General features: G+C 40.5%; 1 pseudogene; it reads left to right on the top strand.

Moving 5' to 3' along the window:
- The first annotated feature begins 16289 nt into the window (after positions 1–16289).
- LOC135876192 (uncharacterized) lies at positions 16290–19205 on the top strand (annotated as a pseudogene).
- The last annotated feature ends 4191 nt before the right edge of the window (positions 19206–23396 follow it).

Here is a 23396-nt window from a genome sequence, read left to right as displayed (position 1 = left end):
TGAGCCTGATTTTCACGGTTCACCTGCAATTCTCATTGGCTTTAGCCAGAATTGTGAGTGCTCAGCACTTCTGGAAATCTCATCTACTGTGTGTTTTAAATTGCACATCCAAAACTGGGGGTACCTCAAAATCAGTGGCCACCTGTGAACACTTTGGTCTTGGGGCACAGTAAATAAGGGACAGTGTATCAAAATCTAAAAACCTTCACCTACAAGTACTATTTGCTGAGATAGTTAATTGACTGATTATACCTTTAAAGTATGTAGCATTGCTATCAGCTTTTGTATATTTTAAAATATTTTTCCTCTACTCGATTATTTTATTTTTATATATGCTAACTATATGTACCAATTAGGATTGCCGGCATTCAACCGGCACACCTGGTCAAAAAGAGACCCTGGCAGCTCCGGTTAGCATTGCTGACCGGGCTGTTAAAAGTCTGGTTGGCAGGGCACAGAGTGGCTGGAAGGTTCCCTGCTCAGCTCTGCGCAGCTCCTGGAAAGCGGACGGTATGTCTCTCTTGCTTGGGGGTCGCCATGGGGGCTCCATGCGCTGTCCTCTCCCTGAGCTTCAGCTCCACAGCTCCCATTGGTCAGTGTCACCTAGGAGCCGGAGGGACATGATGCCGCTTCCTGAGAGCCGCCTGAGGTCAGCACCACCTAAAGCCTGCACCCCAAAACCCCTTCTGCACCCCAACCTCCTGCCCCAGCCCTGAGCCCCCTCCCGCACCCAAACTCCCTCCTGAAGCCTGCATCCCCTCCCACACCTCAACTCCCTGCCCCAGCCTGGAGCCCCCTCCTCCACCCCAAATCTCTCATCCCCAGCCCCATCCTAGAGCCCGCACTCCCCCACCCCAACCCACTGCCCCAGCCCAGAGCCCCCTCCCAGACCCTGAACTCCTCATTTCTGGCCCCATCCTGGATCCTGTACCCCCAGCCTACAACCAGTATCCTCTCCCATCCCAACCCTCTGCCCCAGCCTGGAGTCCCCTCTGCACCCCAAACCCATCATCCCCGGCCCCACCCCAGAGCCTGAAACCGCAGCCAGAGCCCTCACCCCCTCCCGCACCCCAAGTCCCCTGCCCCAACCCAGTGAAAATGAGCGAGTGAGTGATGGTGGGGGAGACTGAGCATCGGAGTGGGGGGATGGAGTGAGTGGGGGCAGGGCCTTAGAGAAGGGGTAAGGCGGGGGCGGGGCTTTGGGACAGGAGCGGGGCAGGGCAGGGGCAAGGCACGGATGTTCGGTTTTCTGTGATTAGAACGTTGGCAACCCTAGTACCAATATCTAATACAGAGGAATACATATTATGATGCAGTGCCTGAGAAGACTGCTAAAAAAATTAGCACAAATCCATGGTTATGATCATGTGGTATAAATATAAATTATGTATTGAGCACTATCGTTGCTGGCATTTTGCAAGAGAATCAAAACGCAAGCAATACACTAAATGAAACAGTCAGTTGTGGGTTCATTTGATTCCTTTACACATAGTTATAACTACATACACAGTAGGAAGAAATAAGAATTTAGCTCTGAATCATAATTATATCATAAACCAGCTATTCAGTGGAATACAATGTATTCCTTTTCAGCCACTAGATAGAGCTAGGGGACTTTATGCATCATGGTGCAGCTTCTAGGTTTGCTTCTTTTATCGCAGTTAGAGCAAGAGACCTGATGCTCTTTTTGTGCTAACACGGGAGTTTGAACATACAAGCTTTTATGGGGTCATGTAGGTCCCTTGTGTTTAGAAATAACAGGTTGAAAATTCATGTACGGTATGTGTTTGATCTTATGTTAAAATGGAATAAAAGATATTTATTTGCCTTAAGTATTATGTTTTTTTCCTGCCCCTGCCTTTTTCCTCCCCACTAGTTAGAATATAGTCATAGACCTTTTCATTACAAATATTTTCCTAAGCAACTTTCTTCAGTGTTAATATTTGCATTCAAAATGTTCTGTAGTCATAACATGTTTTTTTATACTTTACCTTGCAGAAAGACTAGATAGAGAGACAAGAATTTAACCTTAAAAAAAGTATCATTTTTGTAAATTTTGTAGTTTGTAAGTTAGGCTCAATTACTTCTGCAGTCATCTATTACTTCACAAAAAATGTGAAATTGACCCATTTCTCATTAAAATTAAGATTTTCATAGTAAAATATGAAATTCAAACTCAAGTTTTGTTGTTTGTTTTTGTTTTAGAGCTGGTGATGGAGTTTTGTTTGTTTTTAGATTCCTTTATAGAAAAGACCTATACAAGTAAATTGAGATGAAACTAATAGCATCCCATAGAAATTACTCAAAAAATTATAGCCTTTCCAATTACTAGACAGGGCTAGGGAAACAGATTTTTTTAAGCCATTTCATTAAGTCTTGTGAAGGGCTATAATTCTCGATTAAATTCAATAGAATGGTTCAAAAATCCATATATTAAAAAGTTATCTGTTACATTCTGTAGGGCTGTCTCATAAAGTTATGCACATGCACAGAAAAAAGCCTGAGAGATGTAGATGTGATTAAGCAATCCATCTCTCTGAGGCAGAGGGCAGATGGAGCTAGGACTTTGTCTGGAGCCAGCTGGCTTCTTCTTTGACTCGCTCAGGCTGAGCCTATAGAGCAAGTAGGGGCAGATAGCACAAAAAAAAAAAAAAGCAGGTAGACGAAAAGGAGACACCTTTTCCAAAGAAAGAATGCTTGAGCAAATGGGAGGGCTCCATTTCTCCTACATTTCCATGTGTGCTTCTCTTTTTTACTCTGATGCATTCAGTCGTCTAGTCTGCAAAGTCAGTTATTTATTTCACATGCTTGTGGGGCTAAACCATTCAGAAGTCTGGGGGGGGGGAGGGGAGAGGGAAGAGCCCCTTCATTCCCATCTTGCTTGATCCCAACCCCCCAAAAATAGTACTGTTAATAAGTACAAGTACTGTTCACTCTGTGGATCCCCATCTAACATTTGAGATTTTTCCTTGCCCTGACTTCTGCACTGGTTAGCTCTAGCTACCCTGCTTTCCCTAGGGGAGATGCTTCTTTAGACGAGACTGACTGACTATAAAGCAAGAGTTACAGCTAATGGAGTGTAAAGTGTTGAAGATGACAAAAGCAGATTCTAAATATTTCTAGCTTGTTGCAATTTTTCTGCATGGAAGGAGAAAATTCTGTGTTTCTGATGGTATATTCTGCACTGTGCTCAATATTCCAGATAATCATAAAAGAAAAGCTCTATGTGGTTGCCATCCAAAAGTCTAGTCACAGATTCACAAGAAGAGAAAGCAGATGACTAACTGAACACTTGGTTTTAGCATATACTGTATGATAATCTGCACTCCTTGAATCTGACCAGCTAAGAGGCTGTAGTATAAAGATAGGACAAAATGTCCGTCTAGCCATAAATCATGATTAGTCAGGCCAATGTCACTTTGACTTAAATAACTGCAAGAATCAAGCTAATGAAATCTGCAGTAAAGTTATGTACCAGGATCCAATGCTGCCATTGAAATCAGTGCCAATCTTGTCATTGACATCAAAGGACCAGGATCAAGACACATGTTTGCATAATAAATAATAAACTGAATAGATAATTATTGCTATTTTAAAACTATGAATTGTTTACAAAGTATATTGTGTGCAGCCTATATATCAATTTTAGGGCCCAGTCCTGCAGACTTTTACTTACATGAGTAATCATTATTCACAGGAGACATACTGACAGTGACTTCAGTGGGACTACTTACCTGTACAAATTTTAGGATTTGGTCCTTAGCTGTTTAAAAACTGAAATTGGCATTCAGATATCCCCACACTCCTTAAAGGTGGACCTTCTATCAATTAAACCTTTGTTAATTGATGAGGTCATCCTGGGCTCTAAAAATGAATTGTAGAATGCTGTCATGTAGCTCCAGGCACACTACTTGTAGCTGAAGAACTGTCATGGAACATGACATGCTGTGTGAGCAAAAATGCACACTGCTTTGTATCTCAATTGCTAACCTTTGTAGTGTGCCTATAGAATGGTGAGTCAGTATTGCTTCCTAAAAGAGAAAAAATCTGAAATAACTATCAGGGTAATTCATTTATCTCAAATGGGAAGAATACTGATTTTTTAAAAACTTGATTTACAGATGGAACATAACATCCTCCATGTTGCTAAAAACCAATTTATATTTATCCAAATCAGTTGGCTTCCAATAATATTTCATGAATGTCCACACATGAGACCAAGCTGTTGCTCCCAAGACTGCTGACAGATTTACTCTCCTGTTCATTGCTTGAGACAAAGACGCTCCGTTGAGTAAATGAGTCCCCTATTTATTCATATCATATCCAGCCAGCCTCATCATGGACTTAATCCAGGACCTGATGTTATCAATCCTGGCAAGCTGCAATGGTCCTACTGACCATACAAATAAACTACCTGTGCTGATCCTTTTGTCTTTTTACCCAGCCAGATATCTTTCCAGACATTTAGCCACACACAAAGAAATACTCTGATCAATCCTTGTTATTAAATATAATCAGAGTGGAGGAGATGACTTTGGTCCAGTGAAGCTGTACTGACTTAGACCATCTGTAAATCCGGCCCTCATTTCTTCAGTGCAGTAAAAGCTCAAATTTTGTAAGATTGCCCTTCATACAAGGTTCAGATAGCAGATTAAAATGAGCTTCAAACCTGATTTGTCCAGGCTGGTGTCAGGAGACACACTGTTTAGAAGCTAAATGATGCTGGAGGTATTCTCGTTATCGATCCAATTAAAAAAAATTAGTAAAATATTAATTCAAAGCTCAGCTTCAAAACTTGGCTTCAAAGGATTCAGAAGGCTGTTTGGCAGAATTCAGAGTTGTTACTTTTAAGTCACCTGTTCCACCACCTACTTGCTTCTTTTCCCCAGTTTGCAACTTTCCATAGCGGTTCTTTCAGGCTTTGGAGATAGGATTAAAATTCAAAATAATCTGGACAAACTGGAGAAATGGTCTGAAGAAAATAGGATCAAATTCAATAAGGACAAATGCACAGTACTCCACTTAGGAAGGAACAAACAATTGCACACACACAAAATGGGAAATGACTCCCTAGGAAGGAGTACTGCAGAAAGGGATTGGTGGATCCCAAGCTAAATATGGACATTAGGAAAAACTTCCACTGGAATAAATTGCCCAGAGGGGTTGTGGAGATTTTTAGGAGCAGGTTAGACAAACACCTGTGAGGGATGGTCTAGATCAGGGATCAGCAACCTTTGGCATGCGGCCCATCAGGGAAACCTGGCAGGATTGGGCTTTGTCTCTAACCCTCTTCCCCCATATATAAAGCAGAGCTAAATAATATTTTATTGAAACATATTGAGTGCTTCTTGCAAAGTGCTGAGGGCCATCTCGGTATCATCTGCACACTTTATAAGTGAACTCTCTATGCCTCTTGAATTATCAAGCACAGCCATATTATGCTATAACTTTACTTAAAAAACCCAAAACATATTCAGACTGGACACCTGATATTTGGACCCAGAATAGTAATTCAAAGGAAAGGCTTGTTTTTAAACTGTACTTGTCTCATTGAATTACTTTATTTAACCCAATGTCAACAAACTATGAGAGAAGGCATTAACCAGACATGAGAGCTAGAGGAAAATCTACTTATTTTCAAACTGAATACCCAAGTTTTAATTTGGGTAGGGAATATATCCAATGCACTCTTTTTTCGTAATAGTCAGAAAGGTCTTGACTAAGAAATTATCCTCACAGCACAACTTACAACATCACACAGTTCATTGATCACCAATATCCAGTAGTTTGGTTTGCTTGGCAATCTGCATGTACATCTTTCTGACTCTACTTCGTCAGAGTTAAATGAGTTCAGAATGTTATGAAAAGTCATATTAACAATGCTAACAAGTACTGTAGAATGTGCTAGGAAAAGAAGTGTTTTTAACCTCTACTATCTCTTCTTTCAATGTTTGAATACCCCACACACTAGAGAACCCCCCATATCTGTAGTTGGGTTCACCAGAACATGAAATAAATTGATAAAACCAAATGGAAAATCTAAACTCTTTTCTTTAAAGCAAAAGATGACAAAGAGATCTAAAAACCTCATGTAATATGCATATTTGCTGTTCCCTAATTAAAGTCAGGATGCTCAGAACATCACTGGAATGTAGTTATTGAATTCTCTTTTAAAACTATCACAGAATTCATGCTTGGCATGTTTCATCTCTGTTTTCTCATGCACTTGGAAAAAAAATCCCGTTACCTCTGCCATTCCAGAATACTTGAGTATGGCCCGTGTCATTATAAATATATGATATTTCACCCATGAAGGGTGACTATAATGTTTCTTTCACAAGTATGAAATATACATTACAAGTTTTGAAGGTCTTTTCCTAAGGTGACTGTAATGTATGCTTCGCACAGGTGACCTGTTCTATTTGTTCTGTCAGGAAGCATTACAACTTGTTAATTCAAACAAGTAAACTTTCAGAGCTTGGCATTAGGTTATGCAAAGAGAAATGGAAAGGAGCTAGGTGGATTATGCAAAGAGTGTTCTGAGGACAGTCTTTATTATGATTTATGTTTTCCAAGCATTTAAACGTCATTATCATTAGGTGGACAGTGAAATTACTATTCAAATTTAGTAAGAGAGAATGGTGGTAGAGCTGTTCTAATAATAAATTTAAAGTTACTTTCTTGACATAGGAAAAACATACATCTCCACTTATTTCAGGGAATCCGAGACAAGGATTGATCTAAAGACTTTTGAAAATGAAATCTTACTGTACATATATAATATTTTGCTTTCAAATATTTCCATAAAGCTGGTGGCATTGGTCCTCACTGCTATGGATCATTATCGAGCAGAACCCATCATCAACAACGATGCATGTCCCCTGGAATGGTGGTTGAAGCATGAAGGGATATATGAATCTTTAGCACATCTGGCACATAAATATCTTGCGACGCTGGCTACTACAGTGCCATGCAAATGCCTGTTCTCAATTTAAACAAGAAGCGGGCAGCATTATCTCCTGTAAATGTAAACCAACTTCTTTGTCTGAGTGATTGGCTGAACAAGAAGTAGGACTTGGTGGACCTGTAGGCTCCGAAGTTTTACATGGTTTTGTTTTTGAGTGCAGTTATGTAACAAAAAAAATCTACATTTGTAAGTTGCACTTTCACGACAAAGAGATTGCACTACAGTACTTATATGAGGTGAACTGAAAAATATTTCTTTTGTTTATCATTTTTACAGTGCAAATATTTATAATAAAAATAATATACACGGATTTCAGTTTGAACACAGAATACAATATATATGAAAATGTAGAACAACATCCAAAATATTTAATAAATTTCAATTGGTATTCTATTGTTTAACAGTGCGATTAAAACTGCGATTAATCACGATTAATTTTTTGGAGTTAATTGCATGAGTTAACTGCAATTAATCAACAGCTCTAGTTGTTATTTGTGCTAGGATAATTTGATCTCTCTAAACATTTATGTAAATCAAATACAAAAGGTGCACAATCATGTGAAATAACAATTTCTTTACAAAATTCAAGCAGTTGTGAAAATCAGAGGCTCTAATGAAAACTATTTTGCAAACTTGAATTGTGCTTGCTTCCAACAAGCTTTCCAACGGTTTTTTTTAAAGAATGAAGAGGGGTTTAGAAAAAAGTTCATTACATATGAGACTGTATAGTTCATTATTGATAATTCATTTACCATGTATTCAAATTATTTTAATATTTAACTTTTAAACATTTTTTTCTGGTCTATATTCATTTAATTTTTGGAACATGGGAAAGATTTGAGTATTCTGATAAAAGCCTAGATCATGCTTGCCTCATAAAATGAAATAGCTGATTAAATCCTGTAATATTTCTCATGTGTTAAACTTTGATAAAGCCGTACCAACTGGTGGCTTCCAGTGAAGGCTGCTTCACATCTTTATGATCTTTCAGAAACTATTAGTCAATAACTGCATTATTCAAACTAGCAAATGACTGCTTAGGAGAAAAAATAGTTTTCTGTGAAAGTGTTTCTGCAAACTCACATTTGCAAAATTATTGGTGCATGTCAAGGCAATATCACTGATCTCATATTTTCACATTGTCCGAGGAAGCTCTTCAGGCTTGGGAACTTGCTCCTCTATAAACCACTATGCACACCACGAAAGTCCAATCCTGCTCCTATTGAAGTCAGTGTTAAAATTCCTATTGACTTAATGGTGCAGAATCATGCTCCAATAGTTCTTTAAAAATAATAAAAATACAAAAAATCTGGTGGGACTCTTTATAGTGAAGTCAATTCACTATAAAGGGACTCTTTAGAGTGAAGTCAGTTTTTTAAACAGAACAATTTCAATGTAAGCAGTGTTAGTGTAGCCTTCATTGTTTCTGAGAACAGCTAGTTCTAAAGCACAGAAGATGACAGGAGGAAAGAGAAAGAACATAAGGAAATAAAAATAACACTGGTCTACAATTTTTGAGAAGTCGTCTGCTTCAGAGATAAAATGTGCTATTTATTATGTATTTTGATGTGCTGAATTCAAATATGACAATTAAAACAACTGATTGGCTACTGTTTCTAAGATATTTAAGTTTTTACATTTTATGTCTATGTATATTGTGTAGATAGTAGAGTTTTAATCATAAATTGTAAACCTAGGTCTTTTCATGTGTTTATGGTTGCTTTACATGATAATATTTCACCTGTCCTGTTTATGTAACACTTTAAAAATCAGCAAAAGGGTTATATAAATAAAATTTATTATGAAACAAAAGGCAAAAAACTATTATGTACATAGTTTAGTCCTATTCAGCGTCTACTCTGCGCTTCTTGGCTTGTCTCTTGTATTCATTAAATGGAGCATCTCTTGTCACTGTCCAGCAATAGTCTGCAAGTATTGATGGGCTCCATTTGCCCTGATAGCGTTTCTCCATTGTTGCAATGTCCTGGTGAAATCGCTCGCCGTGCTCGTCGCTCACTGCTCCGCAGTTCGGTGGAAAAAAATCTAGATGAGAGTGCAAAAAATGTATCTTTAGTGACATGTTGCAACCAAGGCTTTTGTGTGCCTTGAGGAGGTTTTCCACCAACAACCTGCAGTTGTCTGCCTTGTTGTTTCCGAGAAAATTTATTGCCACTAAACTGGAAGGCTTTCCATGCCGTCTTTTCCTTGCCACGCAGTGCATGGTCAAATGCATCATCTCGAAGAAGTTCACGAATCTGAGGACCAACAAAGACACCTTCCTTTATCTTAGCTTCACTTAACCTTGGAAATTTTCCACGGAGGTACTTGAAAGCTGCTTGTGTTTTGTCAATGGCCTTGACAAAGTTCTTCATCAGACCCAGCTTGATGTGTAAGGGTGGTAACAAAATCTTCCTTGATTCAACAAGTGGTGGATGCTGAACACTTTTCCTCCCAGGCTCCAATGACTGTCGGAGTGGCCAATCTTTCTTGATGTAGTGGGAATCTCTTGCACGACTATCCCATTTGCAGAGAAAACAGCAGTACTTTGTGTATCCAGTCTGCAGACCAAGCAAGAGAGCAACAACCTTCAAATCGCCACAAAGCTGCCACTGATGTTGGTCATAGTTTATGCACCTCAAAAGTTGTTTCATGTTGTCATAGCTTTCCTTCGTATGGACTGCATGACCAACTGGAATTGATGGCAAAACATTGCCATTATGCAGTAAAACAGCTTTAAGACTCGTCTTCGATGAATCAATGAACAGTCTCCACTCATCCGGATCGTGAACGATGTTGAGGGCTGCCATCACACCATCGATGTTGTTGCAGGCTACAAGATCACCTTCCATGAAGAAGAATGGGACAAGATCCTTTTGACGGTCACGGAACATGGAAACCCTAACATCACCTGCCAGGAGATTCCACTGCTGTAATCTGGAGCCCAACAGCTCTGCCTTACTCTTGGGTAGTTCCAAATCCCTGACAAGGTCATTCAGTTCACCTTGTGTTATGAGGTGTGGTTCAGAGGAAGAGGATGGGAGAAAATGTGGGTCCTGTGACATTGATGGTTCAGGACCAGAAGTTTCATCCTCTTCCTCGTCTGACTCAAGTGAGAATGATTCTGGTGCATCAGGAATCGGCAGTCCTTCTCCGTGGGGTATTGGGCATATAGCTGATGGAATGTTTGGATAATGCACAGTCCACTTTTTCTTCTTTGACACACCTTTCCCAACTGGAGGCACCATGCAGAAGTAACAATTGCTGGTATGATCTGTTGGCTCTCTCCAAATCATTGGCACTGCAAAAGGCATAGATTTCCTTTTCCTGTTCAACCACTGGCGAAGATTTGTTGCACAAGTGTTGCATCATATGTGTGGGGCCCACCTCTTGTCCTGATCTCCAATTTTGCAGCCAAAATAAAGGTGATAGGCTTTCTTAACCATAGTGGTTATACTGCGCTTTTGTGATGCAAAAGTCACTTCACCACAAACAGCAGAAGTTATCTGCACTGTTCACACAAGTATGAGGCATCTCTGCTCACTTTGGCTAAACAGAAATGTGTCCATTTGCAAAATCAAACACTAACAAATAAGAGAGCACGACACTGTATGATTTCTAGAGCTGATATAGGGCAATTTGTTCAGCAGAGTGATGTAAGCTTCATTATGATTGCATCATCCATGACTTCTAGGAATAACATGATGCAATTCATATCATGTATGACGCAATACCAGCTTCAGATTGCATCATTCATTGTTTTGCCTAAAAAGCAAGTACTGTCCAAACCCAGTCATAGATTTCTTCATAGATCCAGTCAAAGATGTATTTTAGTCATTTCTGGTTTAAATTGAGATCCCTTCCCTTTATAACTCACTTATCCTCCGCCATTCCCAAGTCAAGGGTCGTATATACTGACCCAATAGCATATCTTGAAAACTAGAGCCAATCAACAATTTTAAGCATCATTTTCGTTCTCAGTGACCCAGAATTAGTAAAGTTTGACTACATTTATTTCAGAAGCATTTTGGCTGTAGAGCAGTGTAACACCCAACCACCACCAACAACAACAACCCCTTCTCCTCCCTCCCTCCCCCTGCTAAGCTGCACACACAATTCTTCCCAGGGGAGAAGATGAGAGAGAGAAAAGAAACATATGCAACAGATGTTAGTCACATCAACTAATGCATTTAATGGGCAGTGTTCAGGTACTATAGTGATGAGGGTGGTATAACAACCTATGTAGACTAGAACAGAAGACATTCTTAATTTAATCTTACATACAGCTAGGAGTTGGCTTAAGTAGTAACTGACTCAACCATGAATGTACAATGATCACAGAACAATTAAGCTCAACAATTTCAGGGACTGTTCATATAACAGAAAATTTAGGGATGGTCTACACTTAAAAGTAAGGTTAACATAACTATGTCGGTCAAGGGTGTGAAAAATCCATAACTCTGGCTGACATAGTTGTGCTGATCTAATCCCCATTGTAGATGCAGCTATGTTGACAGAAGAATGCTCCCATTGACATAGCTACTATAATTTGGGGAGGTGGTGTTCCTACACTGACAGAAAATAAAACTTTCATTGTGTAGGCTGCCTCTACACTACAGCGTTATCCCAGCATAGCTGTGGGGACATAGCTATATCAGTAAAGTCTCCATAGTGTAGATGTACCCTAGCAGTGTGACAAACTTCTTTAAAGGAAAATCATGCCTCTCTAATCTTATAGAATTCTTTGAGCATGTCAGCAAAATAAAATAAAAAGGAGAAGCATCTCACATAATTTATTTTTTATTTGGATTTTCAAAAACCTATGACTAGAAGTGATCAACATTCAGAATTTCCATCCTAGAGGAAATTCTAACATTAAACTCTTGTTTTCATCCCAAACTGGAATAAAAAATTAAAATTTTGAAATGTTTTGTGGAATGGAAATTAAAAAAATATATTCAGAAATGTCTAAATGTATCATTTTGCTTTTATTTGTTGAACTGACCCAAAATGCTGTTTTTTCAGTCAGTTCACCATTAAACTTCATTTTCCCAGTCTGACACATTGCCTTATAGAAACGATAGTTTGGGAGTATGATGCGTCCTCACTGCCATATGGACCAGGCTCCGTGAATGGACTACATCTCTCATGATGCACCACCTAAAGCTTAGGCCTGGTCCACACTACCCCCCCCACTTCGGACTAAGGTACGCAAATTCAGCTACGTTAATAATGTAGCTGAATTCGAAGTACGTTAGTCCGAACTTACCGTGGGTCCAGACGCTGCAGGCAGGCTCCCCCGTCGATGCCGCGTACTCCTCTCGCCGAGCTGGAGTACCGGCGTCGACGGCGAGCACTTCCGGGATCGATCCGGGATCGATTTATCGCGTCTAGACAAGACGCGATAAATCGATCCCAGAACATCGATTGCCTGCCGTCGGACCCGGAGGTAAGTGTAGACGTACCCTTAGTCAAAGGTTAATTTGCATTGCCTTATAGGAGATGTAGTCCTCCAGCTAACTAGGCCCACAGAAGAGAATGGTGTCTAAACTACAACTCCAGTAAGTCAATACTCACACAAAAAAAGATTCAAGACTAAACATTCTTACTCATACAAAAAAATTAACTATTCTGGGCTGAACCAACCCCAAACAAATTATTTTATTTAGATTTTTCCTGACAGAAACTTGAATTTTTCCAAGAAAATGGAGATTTTCCTGTGGAAATTTTCAATTTTTCAGAAACTGCATTTTCCATTGGAAAATCATTCAAATGGGAATTTCCTGACCACCTCTACATTTGACATAATCCATCAAATGAACCTATAAAGGAAACTGAAACTAAGTAGTCTTAGGATGGGAGGTAAAATTCTGTCATGGATGAGAAACTGGCTAAGAGACAGAATATAGAGTAGAAAAAAATAGTCAGATTTCAGCATGGCAAAAATTAACAACTGGATACCCTAAAGAGCCTTACTAAAACTGGACTTTAATCTATTTATTAATGACATGGAATAGGAGTTGAACACTGAGGTTTCAAAAGTTGCATTTGTGTCATTTGGTCAAGTTTTCAGAAATCTGGAGAGATGTAAGAAAGCTAAGTGAATGCTCAGTATGATAGCAGATGAAATTCACTGCAGACCAATGTAAAGTAATGCACTTTGGAAGGAATAATTTAAATTGCTTACTCACAGTGCTGAGTTCTAAATTGATTGTAACCACCCAGGATAAAGATCCGGATGTCACTGTGGACAGCCTAATGCAAACATTTCCTCAATGCTCAGTGTTGATTAAGTAACCCAAAGAAAATACTATGATGTATAAACAATGGAATAGAAAATAAAAGAGACAATTTTTTACATTATAATAAATCAGTGGTAGGTGCTCACCTTGAATAATGGCTTCAGTTTTGGGCACCTCATCTCAAATGTTATGGAATAGCAAAACTGAAAAGGGTCCAGAAAAAGGTTATGAAAGATTTCCATATGAAGAGAGATTGGAACATTTTAGTTAAGGCGGAAGATATATAAGAGGGGAAAAGATAGAAATGTATACAATAATGAATAGTATAGAGAGTGCCCATTTGCACTCTTATATAATACAAGAACAAGGGGACAACCAATTAAAGTGAAAGGCAATATATTAAAAACAGATAAAAACAGATAAGACCCCCCCCCCCCAAACTCACACCCACATAGCATGTGGAACTCACCTCCACAAAATATTGAGTCCAGAAATCTAGCAGGATTCAAAATAAATGTTAGACATTTATGGGGATAATGAGAATATCTACAGTTACATTAAATACAGATAAAAATAAGGGGTGCAACCCCCTCATGACTCAGGACATAAGTCAAACACTGTTGGTTTTAGGAAGAAACTTTCCCTATGGTCCTTAGAAGGTGCTTTGCTCCTTTCTCCAAAGAATTGGATACTGAGGCAGCACACTAAACTAGATGTGGTCTGGCAAGTCTCAAATCCCCGTAACCACAATTGCAATTTATATACTACATTGTAATTAAGTGAAACAGTTTGGAAATTTCATTTTACTTTGCTATCAGAGGAGTTTCACTATACATAAGTTCCATTTGCTGGAAATTTGCACTTTTTATTTATGGTGCAGGATACAATTTGGTATTTAGCATTCCACTCTTCTCTCTGCAGATCTGTTTCATGGAAACAAACTCCAAGCTACACAAAGCTACATGGGAAAATCTTTTTTCTATATCTATGGGTTCTCAAAACTTAGACCAACCAGTGAGGAATTCATTCTTTTTGCAGATTTGTTTCTCTCATCCCAGTCTAGAATTTTATTTTCACCTTCCTCTTGTTGTCTAGGTTCTAATAAGATCCCTATCACTTTAGTATCCAAACACACCAAAGTATCAATCTCTGCTTTCCTTTTATGCTCCCCAGGGGATGAAGTCCAACATGCTAATGAAGACATTAGTTATGCAGACCTTATTTAAAGGTATCTGTATACACACTTAAAACAATTTTCACAGGCTATACTAACAACATTGCAATGCAGCCTGGTAAAGAAAAGGTTGATTTCCTCGTTTTACTTATTTTTCCTCCTAAAATTGATGCAAATACCCAAATGAGACTGGAGATGGAAACCTTATTACTATCTTATGCTGACAAACCAACAGCCCAATTCAGCAACTCTTATTTTTGTTGCCTAGCACTTATTCTTGCAAGTAGTGCCATCAAAATGAGGTGCCAAAATACCACTAAGAAAGCTGTTCTCATGGTATTTCTAGCTTAACTAGAAGTTGGAAGTATTGGAAGTCTCATAAAGTGCCTGTTTACAGAAGATTTCAAATCCAACTATGCAGATCCCAGAAGTCTGGATATTTAACTTAAAGTTCAACAACTAAACTCCCAACCTTTTCTGTGCTATCTGAACCTCACTGTTCTTTCAAACTATTTGATCTTCCTCCATCACTAATTAATTATAATATCCCCAAATTGTAAGGATGGATGGAATAAATAACTGTGATGGTCAGGCTAAGTTTTTGGAATACATTAAGCAATGAATAGATCCTTTATCTATGGATGAACAGTAGTGTGCCTAAAATGACAGAAAACAAAAATTTGAATTACAGAATATATTTCTTCTCTGTGATTGACTGTAGGAAATTGTATACAAAATAAAAGCAGACATTTTTGTTAATTACTTGGTAGAAAGGGTTGACATTAATGTTTTTTAAAACCAGTTTTGAGCATTCTGTTTTATTTATTGAAGTCAAATTTTATGAAAGACACGAAGTGATTTTTAATATGAATTCTTTATGACCCTGTCACGGGTCTCATAATATACTTTGTCACATGATTGGCAACAGATAGCTTCACTCTTTATGACTATAAGTCACATCTGATTCTGCTGCAGTTAGATTAAAAATGTTATTTTGGCTGCAGAGACAGTCTCATTTCAAGTTACAACAACATGTGTGTGATAAGGTAATCACACAACACATTTCTGTCTCATTATATGAACCTCTGAATATTTCCCACTTCCTCTAAGCATCCTCCTGATGAATGGTGGTTATATTATGGAAGAAAGTGTTTTGTTAAGGACCAATTTTGCAATCTTTACTCATATCGAGTATCTCCTTAATCACATGAATAGTCCTATGCTTCTCAATATAAGGGTTGCAGGATCTGGGATATCATTGGTCCTGTGAAGTGGTCTGGGATCAATTGGAGATGTCACCTGTTTCCCTGAAATTTTGTTCTGTTTTCATTTGGAATGGCCATGGACAGAACTTTTTCCCATAACAGCTTTGACTTTGAGCCTCACTCAGCCTATAAAAACCAGTGAGCTTTCTTGGTCCTTCTGCCTGATAATTCTGTAGTCCAGCCATTTATCTTGTAAATTCTCTTACAGAGTGAGAAGAGTCTGGGTTTAACTTCACATTAATATTTGTGCTGGGCTAGTTCCGTGGACTGCCATAGGAGTGGTTCTGCCTCAGAGCTAGCAGTAGATCTTCCTGGTGTAATAACTTATTTTCAAGTTAAACTGCTTGGCAGCTATCTTGGACTGGGTAATGAGGGCTCACAGTTATATGCTTGAAATCATACTCTGCAGCAAAACACTGAAATTCAAAACTAATACACCTAAGTCCATTGTCTCTTCAGGGAAGCCACAATGGCTCAAATACCTTTTAGCTTCTCAGTAACCTGGCAACGTTGGGGTGTATGGGGTGGCCAGGAAGGGGTAGTACCTCTGATGGGGGGACTTGTCGTACCCTTTGGGGGTATTCCATCCTCTTTGGTCCCCACCTGTCACTCAGCTCTCACCTGTGGCTCCAAGTAGCTGCAGCATGCGCAGCGGCCACACCCCGGGTAACGGCTTCGACAGGCCAGCTAAACCAGGTGAGTGTAACTGATGGGACTCAAACCCTCAGTGAATTTGGGATATGCCTACCCCGCATGCGACGTCAGCTCCGGCGGAGTGGGCGAAAGAGATCACTAAGATCCAGTGGCCAAGAAGGCGGTTCTGCAACACTTTGTGGAAAGCGAAGGACTTGACGAGGCATGAAAGACGTCAAGGCCATCCACTGCAACCAAAGAAGTTACCAGTCATGACGATTTTTCGTACCATTGGTGTCTGGCTTCTAAGGTCGAGAGAGTGGGATTGCTCCCGTGCAACGGCTCTACCACTCAAAAGCTTTCACGCACAGGTCCTGTGCAAATCATCAAACATCATCATCATCATACTACCCAAGTCCTGCGGCGATGAGGCAGGGGCAAAGCGACAGGTGGAGGTTACCACTGGGAGTCGTAGTCCCAATCCTGCACGCAGGCAGCCTGTGCATAGGTGGTCATCCAGCTCTGTACTTGGGGCAGCAGAGTTGCCCGGCAGCATCCCAGGCATCTGAGCAGCCCTCTTCAGTACAGCACTGCTCACCCTAGTAAGGGAGGGGCCTAGAAAAGGTGGCCTAAAAATTGCCTGCCCTACAACAACTGGCCAGCAAGCCGCAGCTGGCAGTTCAACCCAATCTGCGGCCGAAACCAAAAGAAAAATTTGAGAAAACTTACCATTGGTGTATGGAATGTTCGTACCCTCATGGATCGAGAAGCTGTTGCAAGACCTGAGAGAAGGACAGCCCTCATTGCTTGAGAACTAGTCCTTATAACATCGATATAGCGGCATTAAGTGAAACAAGATTGCCTGGGGAAGGTTTCTTGTGTGAACCAGGAGGTGGTTACACCTTCTTCTGGAAGGGTAAGACTGAGATAGAGGACAGAATACACGGAGTTGGTCTGGCAATAAAAACCTTATTGACGCATCAACTCCCAGACCTTCCAGTGGGTATCAATGAAAGATTGCTGAAGCTATGCTTCCCAGTAAATGCCAAACGTCATGTCACCATCATCAGTGCATACGCACCCACTTTAACATGCTCTGACAACTCAAAGGAACAATTCTATGAAGATCTCGACAGACTGATCAAGGCCACACCTGTAACAGATAAACTACTCCTACTTGGAGATTTCAATGCCTGAGTCGGGGCTGACAGTGAGAACTGGAAAGGAGTAATCGGGCCACATGGTGTAGGCAAAATGAACAGTAATGGATTACTTCTTTTGAGTCTTTGTTCTGAAAATGACCTGACCATTACCAACACTCTGTTCCGACAAGCGGACAAATACACAATGACGTGGATGCACCCTAGGTCCAAACAGTGGCATCTGATAGATTATGCCATTGTTAGAAGGCGAGACATCCGAGACGTACTGATTACCAGAGCAATGCGAGGTGCAGAGTGCTGGACAGATCATAGATTAGTCAGGACGTCTCTTCAACTCTACATCGTTCCTTCTTGGCACAAACGCCCTAAGCATGTGCGACCTGCTTTCAATATAGCCAAACTGAAGGATGCTCAATGTTTCAACAAATTCCAGAAGAGTCTTGATGACAAACTGACATCCCACGGACAACTGATCAGTACTGTAACCGAAAAGTGGGACCAGTTCAAGCAGATAGTGACTGACACAGCAATAACATCTCTTGGACCAAAGAAAAGAACACATCAGGATTGGTTTGATGAGAACCAAGAAGAAATATGCTCAGCACTGGAAGTAAAGAGAAAAGCCTTTTTCGAATGGCAGAATGACCCCTCCTCAGTCTCTAAATGGGACCATTTCAAGTACCTTCAGAGCAAAACACAGAAAGACCTCCGTCAGATACAAGACAACTGGTGGGAGAGCAAAGCCAAAGAAATTGAGCACTATGCTGAGACCCACAACTTAATGATGTTCTTTAGTGCTATTAAGATTGTTATGGACCCTTTAAACCAAGGACCACCCCATTGCTCTCATTAGACAACACAATGCTGATTAAAGATAAAGAAGGCATCAACGAAAGATGGCGAGAACACTTTAGCAACCTTCTCAATAGACCATCAATCGTGACTAATAATATCCTTAATGAAATTCCACAACAACCTGCTCTGACAGATCTTGACTTTCCGCCCACTATAGATGAGATTAAGAAAGCTGTTAGCCAGATGAGTTCAGGGAAAGCTCCTGGAAAAGATGGGATACCAGCAGAAATATATAAAGCAGCAGCTTCAGCAGCACTAGCAGCGTTCCACAGCGTGATCATCAACATCTGGGAGGATGAAAACATACCACAGGACCTTCGCGATGCTACTATTGTCTCTCTTTTCAAGAACAAAGGCAGCAAAGCAGAATGTGAAAACTATAGAGGCATATCCCTCCTCTCTGTTGGAGGGAAGATCATCGCCCGCGTCATCTTGAACCACCTAATAGCCAGTATTTACAAGGCAAATCTACCTGAAAGTCAATGTGGTTTTCGACCTGGCCGGAGCACAGTCGACATGGTGTTTGCTGTCAGACAAATACAAGAGAAGTGCATTGATCAGAACATGCACCTGTATGCTGTCTTCATAGATCTGACAAAGGCGTTTGATACCATCAACAGGGAAGCCCTTTGGACCATTCTAACATGACTTGGCTGCCCAAGAAAATTTGTCCAGATTATACGCCTTTTTCATGACAGCATGACAGGTGAAGTATTGTCTGATGGAGCCACATCAGCCCCCTTTAACATCACCAGCGGCGTGAAACAAGGATGTGTTCTCCCTCCTGTCCTATTTAACCTGTTCTTTGCATGTGGCCTTAACCATGCACTGAAAGATCTGGACCGAGGTATATACTTGAAATACCGGCACGATGGTTCACTTTTTGACCTCCATCGCCTGAATGCAAAGACTAAGACAGTGCAGAAACTCCTTCTTGAGGCACTCTTTGCTGACGACTGTGCCCTCATGGCTCACACTGAAAATGATCTTCAGCACATTGTCAACAAGTTTGCTGAGGCCTCGCAACTTTTCGGACTATCAGCCTCGGAAAGGCAGAAGTTCTCCATCAACCTGCACCTGGATCAAATGCTTCTGTCCCGAGTATCTCCATCGACGGCACTCAGCTGAAAGTAGTGGAGAACTTTAAATATCTGGGTGGTGTCATATCCAGTGATGGATCACTGGATAATGAGATCAATGCACGAATACCCAAAGCAAACCAGGCACTTGGCTGTCTGCGTGTCAAAGTTTTAAATCACCACAACATCCGGATGTCAACAAAACTGCTTGTGTACAGAGCTGTTGTTCTTTCATCTCTTTTGTACGGGTGCAAAACATGGACACTATATAGGCGTCACATCAAGCAGCTCGAAGCATTTCACATGCGCTGCCTCCGCAACATCATGAAGATCCGCTGGCAAGACAAAGTGCCCAATCTCGAGGTCCTCAAGAGAGCCCAGATGACAAGCATCGAAATGATGATCATGAAGTCACAGCTACGTTGGACCGGTCATGTCAGCCGCATGGATGCCAACAGAATCCCCCGCCAGCTTCTGTATGGTGAGCTCTCCCAGGGCATCCGGCATATAGGTCGTCCACGGAAACGTTACAAGGACACCATCAAAGCCAATCTGCACTACAGCAGTATCAAACCTAGGGACCTTGAGGACGCTGCCAGCGACAGAACACAGTGGCGTGCAACAGTCAGAAATACCTGCATCGCCTTTGAGGAAGACCGCTGCCAGCGTCTACAAGAGGCACGCGAACGACGTCACAGAGCATCAGCAGCGCACAATCCACTGACCGCGAACTTCCCATGCACCATCTGCAGCAAAATGTGCACCTCTAGAATTGGCTTGTACAGTCACCAGAGGGCACACCATAAGACCAACAACTGATGATCTGCACAGATTTGTCATCATCGGATTCGATGGACTACCAAGATGAACCTGGCAGCAGATAGAAGATGGTATATGTATTTTCTCAGTAAAGATAAAAAACAGTAATAAATAGGTAGATGGGTCCTTACTGTTTGCAAAGCTCCACTGCAATTTTCTGATTGGCCTTCCTATCAATAGACTATAAGGAGTGGTTCCATTTGCCGGGACCTTCATAAGCCTCTATCTTTAGTTTTTACCCATGCCTGACCACTGCTGAATTGCTGATGGTGCTTTGCCATTCCTTCTTTATTGTTTGTATCCAAACACATATGCTCCTATATGCCTCTTCTGGGGTCTAGGCCTGTGAATCTGTGCAATAGTGGATCCATTGGACACTCCTATGCTATTCCCCTCACTTTGTCCAACCTACTCCATCCCTCTCTGCACATAAAGAGGAGGAAATCTCAGCAAGTTTTTCACATGGAGATTTATCTCAATCATTCCATCAGAGGCAAGGGGTTTCTCTATGCATGTGAACAGGCCATGGGACACACCCACAACCCCCTGGAGCCTTCAGTGACCTTAGTATTATTGGTGATCCATGCTGCAAAGGCTGCCTGGGACTGGATTAACTTTCCAGTGTTATCCCTGCAAGTCAAACCCCTGGCCTGTTCACTTCTCCCCCCTCCCTACCATTCTCTTCTATGGATCACTGACCCGCAACACACCCTTTCCAGAGTCCAGGGCAAGCAAAGGGAGGCTACAGATTCTGCAGTCTTAATCCCAGGATAACTCACACTGAAATCTCTGACTTTGTATAATCAGGACTGTGGGATCAGGTCAGCACTGAAGCTTTTAAAATCAGAAGAGTTGAGAAGTGAACAGGCACGGTGCTCTGGCACCATGTCTATGGTCACTGTCTACTCATAACACTCGCTTTGGGGCAAACTGAACAAGCTCCTGGAGTATATTGTAATGGTGGTTTTACAGCATTAAGCGCTGGTTTATACACGTGCAATAATTTCAGTTATCATTTTTTTGCCAAGTTGTATCTGTTTCCTTAGCCACAAATCCATGGAAGAGGTGGCACAGGAGTCTCTCTCCTATGTGCAGGGCCTGTGTGAGGGCCAGCAAGAATAATGCAAGGACTTCTTCCCTCCTACTGTACCAAGGTGCCTGGTGCCTGACATTGCACTGGACTGGCCCATGAAGTGATGCGGGAGTAAATACTTAGCCTCTTTGTGCAGAAATGGTTCCTGGTGCTCCTTCTGAGGTAGCACTGTTGGCTCCGCCTAATAGGGATGATCTAACCCTCAGGGCTGAGAATGTGTTTTTTAGTTATGAGTCCAAACTAAAACTCTGGCCCTGAACACCCAAGAGCTTCTGGCAGATGTTCTAAATTTGAACATGGGTCCAGTTATGATAATCCCAAATGACCTCTCTCTTTATAGTGGCCCAAGCCAAAAAGTCTAGGTCTGATCATCTCCAAATTGGATCTGGACATCATGGGCCTAGCTCTAGTATTTATCAAAATCACATAGAGAACCCAAACAGCTGTACTGTATATTAACAAGAGGATTTAAATTTACATATAAAACATCATCTGTTTGATCCATGAGACTATCCAGAAAGTTTAGTAGGGAAGGGAATAAAAAAAATTCACTGGATGAGCTTATAAAGTCCCATGACTATAACAAACATGAAGATAGTAGTATTATAAGTTAAAAAAACAAAGTATATTCCACACAGTATTTCTTCACATCAGGTTGTATATATCTGAAAAATTCATGAAAACCAAACAGGTCTAATCCTGCAGCCTCCAACATTCAACCCCCCCAATAAAGTTAATGGGAATTTGGCCTGTGTAAAGACTGCCAGCTCAGACTAAAAACTTACCCCTCTATTTCTCTACTTCAACTAAAATAGGAAAAATATGAGATTATTCCCTTTGACTATATAGTTCTCCTTAACTGTAATGTAATTAAAGCATAACAATTAAAACATAAAACATAAAAAGGATATATGTCGAGAGTCTGACTCATCCCTGGTGAAACTCCACTGGTTTCAATGGAGGTGAATTTAGCCCTGGGTTTTCAGAATTGTCATCACACAGGGTTTTAATATATTAAAGAGAGAGAGAGAGAGAGAAGCCCATGGGTCTGTTGGGATACACAAGTTCAATTTACTGTAGGAGCTGAGGAGAATTTTGATGAAAGTGGCTGCGAAATGGAGTGCTCAGATGAAAAGAGGAAACAGCTTTTTTTTAAAACGATAGCATTGGGTTTTGAAATTAAGCACAGCAGGTAGGAAGTTCTTGCACAGATTTAGAAAGAGTTAGGAAGAGTGCTTCTAAATCTTGTGTCATTAGCAAACCCCCTGCACTGAACAATAAGTTTGACTATATACAGACAGTACTAATACATAATAATACCTAGCAGTTGTATAGCACTTAACATGCTCACAACATTATACAAACATCAGTAATGATATTTCTGACTAAGAAAGTATCAGTACTAAGGGCTCTATCCTGTTGGCATTGTAGTCAGTGGCAATATTCCAGATGACTTCAATAAGAGCAGGATCAGGGCCCAAGACTTTTAATGTAATAATCTCTTACCACTTACTTGAATTTAACAAAAAATGGAAAATAATCAATAACAAAAATTTGCATTAACCTAATATTATGTTTCTAAGTTCAAAGTATGAAAATTCAGACTTTCCAGAATTCATCTCACTGTGCCTTAGCATTACAGCACGTCTGGTGTCATACTTATCACACTGTTCTGAGCCCATTGCCACACCTAGTAAAATATGGTGATTGAAAGATGGCCATAACTTTGAATTTCCATATTACAGCCTTTTAAAATTGGCACAGAACCCATCTTTCTGCATTCCTAAATCCTTCCTTTTAATAATATGATCAATTGAATTCAATTTAGTTTTATATAGCACCTTTCGTAGAAGCCACCACAAAGCACTTTACAGGCGGTAATAAAATAATGAGATAAAGCTTTTCTGAACTGAAGACAATGGCTCTCAAACTGACAAGTAAGACAGAACAGTTAACTGAGATGGACAGGAATAAAAGAAAAGAAATCTGCAATAAATCACTCATATAAATCATCATTATTAGGAACCAAGCAGGACAGCTGGTGACCCTTGTAGAAAATCTACAATTTCATAGTAGGCTTTAGAAGCACTATTGGAGGCTACAATCGAC

Source organism: Emys orbicularis, chromosome 3 (genome assembly GCF_028017835.1).
Source record: "Emys orbicularis isolate rEmyOrb1 chromosome 3, rEmyOrb1.hap1, whole genome shotgun sequence".
Taxonomy (NCBI): domain Eukaryota; kingdom Metazoa; phylum Chordata; order Testudines; family Emydidae; genus Emys; species Emys orbicularis.
The sequence above is the reverse complement of the archived record's forward strand: the minus strand, read 5'-3'. Positions and strand labels throughout refer to the sequence as shown.